This window comes from Danio rerio, chromosome 15 (assembly GCF_049306965.1).
Source record: "Danio rerio strain Tuebingen ecotype United States chromosome 15, GRCz12tu, whole genome shotgun sequence".
Lineage (NCBI taxonomy): Eukaryota > Metazoa > Chordata > Actinopteri > Cypriniformes > Danionidae > Danio > Danio rerio.
In genome coordinates, this window is record NC_133190.1 from 31,310,666 (window position 1) to 31,317,558 (window position 6,893).

Genomic DNA, 6,893 nt, shown 5'->3' on the forward strand with positions numbered 1-6,893 from the left:
TTATGTTTAGAAATGTTTTGAAAAAATCTGCTAAATAGGGGGCTAATAATTCAGGGGGGCTAGTAATTCAACTGTACATGGTCTGGACAAGCTGTCACGTTTATGAAATTATGAATTAAATTATAGGTTGCATATGACTAAATGCAGTTTATATTGTTATTGAAATATTCTGACTTTATTTTTGAATTCTATTTTGTTGTCCATGTTTACATTTAGCCAATAAGCCTAAACACTCATTAAAATGATTTTGCTTCTTGTTTAAATTACTAACCTGTTAGCCAGCACTCAATTTTTGGGGATTTACACATACCTAGTTTTAAATAATACCAGTTCCCGACTCCAGTAAGCTACAAACACAAATTATGTATAATTGGAAAGAAGACACTTTGAGTTTTTCTGAAGGTGAAGTTACATGTTAAAAAATATAAAAAGTTCTACATTATGAAGACATAAGAAAAAAAATTGTATGTTAATAAATTTAATATTTGTTTTTCCATATACAAACACAGGAAAACATTAATGTAATGTCCTAGAAAAAAATAAGAGTTGAAAGCCAAGTGTCTCATGAGTTTATTTTTTAAATTTGATGAAGATAGCAGGCAAAATTAGATTTCTGTAAAAAGTTTTCTCGGACTATATAAGTGTCTTTCTTTCTTTCTTTCACCACCAGAGGCCCTTTCTCAAAAATGACCCTCTCTAAAACATTATAATGAGCTGAACTAACACATTTCCTTTTTTTTTTTGCGATAACTCAATTGTTTTATGTTAAATTCACTTACATTTGTGTTTAGATTATTTGTGTTGGGTCAACATGAGTGAATTGTGTGGAACCCTGCATTTTTTACAGTGTACTCCAATGAACAGTAAATGTTTTATTTATAACTATGTTGATGTGTGTGTCTGGCAACTGGATCTTTTTTACTGTGCAAAATTATGGAAATATTCTATGCTAATATGGGACATCTACCAGAAACATATATTATCTGTACCTGAAATAAATAAACATAAATGCAGTGAATACAACATATTTCACCCCAAAATTGTCTAAAATTGACTTTCTAAAATGATTTCTGTGAGTTGTTCTGTACAGGTCAGGAGTATGTCATTCATATGGTTCTCAAATTTTTTTTTCTTTATTAAAAACACTTTACAAATTTGTAAACCCATACTGTCCTTGTCCTCACCACTTGAACCTACAGCTTAAATAGTTTTGTTATGCTAAAACTGTTATTTAGAGAAATAAACTTTAGAAATAGTAAGTTTAAGTTGTTATCATTCACATCAATTGATTAAAAACATGAAATTATAAATATATTCTACAAATAAATACTGTTTGACAATTGTCCCTATATTTCTGTCTGCGTGCAATACACATTTAAGGCTATGACTCAGAGAAAGTGACATCATTTGATGGAGGAGAAGCTGAAAGTGATCAAGGATGCATTTGATCACTAAATTGTGATTTTAGGCTTGTTTTTGTATGATTTTTTGAGGACGACAGGCTTAGGTCAGGCCATGTCACATTTTATACATAAAAATAAGTTTCTGGCAGAATGTTCCATATATGTGCTATAGTTACCAAAAAAATAAATAAATAAAAAAACTAACTAACTAACTAACTAACTAACTAACTAACTAACTAACTAACTAACTAACTAACTAACTAACTAACTAACTAACTAACTAACTAACTAACTAACTAACGACACTGAAATTAAAAGCAAATTGAAATGAAATTAAATTTAGTGAAGTTCAACTTAATTTGTTTGTTTAATTTTAGCCCATTTAAATTGTTTGCCTCAAATTTAGTAAATAATAGTCAATTCCATGAATAACGTTTTTTTTGTGTGTATAACTAACTAACTAACTAACTAACTAACTAACTAACTAACTAACTAACTAACTAACTAACTAACTAACTAACTAACTAACTAAATTAACAAACAAATAGTTTTGCAACACATTAATTAGCAATGCATTACTGAATTTAAAATAAACCTATTTTGTAAAAACAGACCCATAAATGCCATTTATAGTCACTAAGAAATTGATAACAATTAAAATAATGATAATATTAATAATAATTATTAAGAAGAATCAACATAAAAAATCAATCATACAAGCTATTTAAAATTAGATAATGTATGAAATATAAAAGGCATGCTTTTCTTCAACTTAGAAACCTCTATATTCTAATCAAGCTATCAGTCTATTTTGTTATAAAGCATGGGCTTGGTATTCTCTTACCCTTCTGCGTTTATTTTTCCAAGTTCATCTCAGGTTCAATCCTGTGGGAAAGCTAGTGGTGCAGTCGAGCACAGCAGATGCATTTTGTAATCTGAGATTTTCCTCATGAAGACTCGAAGCTCCTCCAGCGAGATCCAGTCAACAAGATCCTCACAACAACTGCACATACAGCAGGTCACTGAGCAGGTCGTAGAGTCCATATACGAGGCCAAGACTGGATCCGTAAAATGAGTTGGTGTTGTAATGTGAGTTTTGGCTGGACAGACCAGATCATGTTTTTCAGGTTTAATTTTAGAGCACATAAAAAAAAGTTAATAAAGGAATGCTGAGTAAAAAATGCAGATAAACAAATTAGGAGTCACACACACACACACACACACTTATGTGCTCTGTAAAACCCAAAATGTTAAGGTAACTCAAACCATTTGAGGAAACCGATTGCAACAAACTATTTAAGTTTGTTAAAGCCAATCCTAATGAGTACTGTGAACCTAATCCATTTGAACAAAGCAATTTTAGCACAGCAAACCCAATAAATGAAGAGAACTCAAACCAATTGAGTACTGTAAAACTCAATAAATTAAGGCAACTCAAACTATTTGATTAAACCGATTGCTACAAACCATTTGAGTTAAAAAAGCGAGTCTATATAAGTACTTTAAACTTACTCTATTTAAGTTGAAGTAATGAGGTATTTAATTAACCCATTACCTTCGACACTGAGTTCAAAACTCTTTTCAAATGATTAGAATCAACTTTCAGTTAATTTTGAGTAAACTACACTCATTTCATTTGATAAAGTTAACTGTTAGATTTTACAGTGTGTTATGTTAGATTATATTATCATTTAACCCAACAGTTAATAAACATATTTGACCTAAAATAGGATAAAACACCCCAACATTTTTAGACTTTAAATTTTCTTGATTCATTGATGAATAAAAAAGATCGACACATGGCATTTCCCAGCAGGCATCTTGATGTCAAAACATCAAAAACATGTAAAAAATGCAAATCAATTTATTGTCAATCGACTAACTTGATGGTAAAACAACATCAAATTGACCTCTAACTATGATGTCAAAAATCACATCAACAATTTATTACAGATCTGTCCTGTAATAAATTTTTGACTTGCTTTTTTGACATCAAGGTACATGTATTGTAGGAATACAAAACTCATTATAAGTTTAGAATTGAAAGTTTCCAAATGAATAACATTTTTCTTATATTATCACACTTTTTGTGTCATTATCCTGGTGGTCAAAGGACATTAATGAGTGGATGTCGAGGTTTTTACATAAAACAGATTTGCTTTTATTTAATGATTTATTTATTAGATTTTTGTGACAGTTAACAAACCAAAGTAAAAGAGAAAATAACAGTAAAAAAAGAATAATAAAATAATAAAATAAAAACAAATCACACTATAAACACAGTATATGATGTGCATAAACAAATGTCAAAACCAAATGTTACGATTTGCATTTTTGACATGTTTTTTGACATCAATGTAAATTTGATTTCAAGTTGCCTGCTTAGCTATTAGATAAAACAGTCATATCACCCTGCAGCCCAAGACTGGTTACTCACTGAAGCTAAGCAGGGCTGAGCCTGGTTAGTACCTGGATGGGAGACTACTAGGGAACACTAAGTTGCTGTTGGAAGTGGTGTTAATGAGTCCAGCAGGGGGCGCTCAACCTGTGGTCTATGTGAGTCCTAATGCCCCAGTAAAAGTGAAGGGGACACTACACTGTCAGTGGGCGCCGTCTTTCGGATGAGACGTTAAACCGAGGTCCTGACTCTCTGTGGTCATTAAAAATCCCATGGCACTTCTCGTGAAAGAGCAGGGGTGTATCCCCCGGTGTCCTGGCCAAAGTCCCTCTATCGGCCCTTACGATCATGGCCTCCCAATCATCACCTTCCACCGAATTGGCTCTATCACTGTCTCTCCACTCCACCAATAGCTGGTGTGTGGTGAGCGCACTGGCGCTGTTGTCCTGTGGCAGCCGTCGCATCATCCAAGTGGATGCTGCACACTGGTGGTGGTGTGGAGAGACCCCCCCTCATGATTGTGAAGCGCTTTGGGTGTATGGCCATACACAATAAATGCGCTATATAAATACACATTACATTACATTACATACAAAAGAATAATATGTCTGTGTTTAATAAACTTATCATATTTTCTATTTTTATATATTTTTGTGTGAAGGGTCAATGATGGCTGGATTAATTCATCTTTGAAGCACAGGAATAAATAAAATTATTACTTTTTAAAACTTTTTTTTAAAAGCCATTTTAACTAGTTTATTTGCAAGAAAATAGCAGCCTCTTTCAAAAACATAGCCTTTCAAAATTGAGAGATTTTCCTTTCACATGTAAAAAAAAAACTTCATGTTAAGATTGATAACAATGTTTATGGGTCAAATTTGAAAAACTATCCCAAGATACCCAATTTAACTACTATGGAGGAACTTGTTTTCTTTGATAAATCATTACGTAAAACAATTTCTAGTACATATGATGCTGGTAAATGGTTATGTTTATTGGGCAATTATACAAATTCTAACAGCATAATCATGCTATTAAGCTTAAGGATATGTTACTGACAATAGCTAGAACATGTATTGCTTTAAAATGGGAAAACTGACATTGATGTACCAATTGGACTGTGGATCTCAGAAGTTTGCAACTTGCGAGGAAAGGGTGAATTATTTAAAAAGATTTGGAATCCATTTTTGAATTATATTAAAACAGTACTATGATCTGATTTGACAAAATCGTTTTTCTCCATTGGTTTATAGTGTCTCCTCTCACTTTTTATTTATTCATTCATTCATTCATTCATTCATTTATTGATTGATTGATTTATTTATCTATTTATTTATTTATTTATTTATTCATTCATTCATTCATTCATTTATTTATTTATTTATTTATTTATTTATTTATTTATTTATTTATTTATTTATTTTTATTTTTATTTATTTATTTTTATATACTGTGTGTGTATGCTTTACTTTAGTTTGTTTGCTGCTTAGTTTCAATTATCTGTATATGTTCACTTCTGGAAAAGCAAAATAAAATAAAAGATTGATAACACTGTGATGCGTTCCAGACACAAATCTAGACACATTTAGGACAGTGAATCCAGAGAGAGCTGGATGTTTCTGACATTATCTAAACTGTAAAGTCCAGCCAAATGTTGAGGTGCTGGGTCTGTGGTTACTTCCCATCATGACAAGCACATCTTATGCTTTTTACTCATCTTTGGTGCTGCTCCTACAAAGGGTTATTCACTTCGGGGATGGGAACATGGGAAATTTAACCACATGCCGCTCTGCTTCCCCAGTCCCTCTGGACCCACAGCAGCCCAGTCAACTGGGAGCGTGTCATTCACTGACCCTCTGTCTCGTCCGGGACCCCCTGCAGATGCCATGACATCAGCGGGACAACAGACGGACCCTGCGGCGGTTCTCCTGCACCTCCTGTCCTCAAACCACCCTGATACCCTCACTGTATGAAGTGCTTGACCTGGTGGTGAGGGCAGAAATCTATCGGTGAGAGCTTGTGTTTAAATTTGAAAACACATGTTATGCTCAAGGCTGCAATACTTTTATTATATAAGAAATCAAACACATTCATTCATTCATTTTCCTTCGGCTTAGTCTCTTTATTTATTAGGGGTTGCCCCAGCGGAATGAACCGGGAACTTATCCAGCATGTGCGGATGCCCTTCCAGTAGCAACCCAGCACTGGGAAACAGCCATACTCATTCACACACATACACTACAGACAATAGTTCTATTCAATATACTGCATATCTAGCATATGTCTTAGGACTCTAGGGGAAACCCGAGCACTCGGCGAAAACTCACGGCAACACGGGGAGAACATGCAAACTCCACACAGAAATGCCAACTGACTCAGCCGAGGCTCAAAACTGCAACCTTCCTGCTGTAAGGCAACAGTGCTAACCAGTGTTACTCCAATCTTTGGTCCAATTTCTTGGTTTAATGCTGTAGAGACATCCTGTTTATTGAATGTTGGAAACCATGATGCAAAAACTACAAAAGAACATTTTTTAAGCTAGTAACCAGAAAGTAAAGCTTGTTGACAAACTTTGACATTTACTTGAGGACACTTAAAGCCAAGTTGTTCAGAAACATTAATTATACATTTTAGCTGAAGTTCTTTGCTTGTTTTAGCATTATGTTTTTATGTAGCATGTAGCTAACGTTTTGTAGGCTACATTAACGATTATCATATCGCTAGCATAAATAATCAAATATTTAAAATACTACAACTTCATGTAGTTAGCATAAACTATCCTGTTGCTAATCTTTGCTAGCATGTTTCTGGCATGGTTAGCATAGGCTACTGTCAAGAAGAATTTCCATGTTGTGTATTTGTTTCAAGGCAAGATATTTTACAAATGGCAGAACGTGTCATAAAAAGTAAAAAATAACCCCCCCCCCCCCCCCCAAAAAAAAAAAAAAATCACCACGTATGTTAGAGTATTTACAAAATATTGCCTTGTTGTAAACAATTAGCCTAATAAAAGTTTGAGCAACAGTGAGAACACTGTAAAGCGTTCATTAACATTAATAATCATTAGGATACAATATAAGGAAAAATATTAG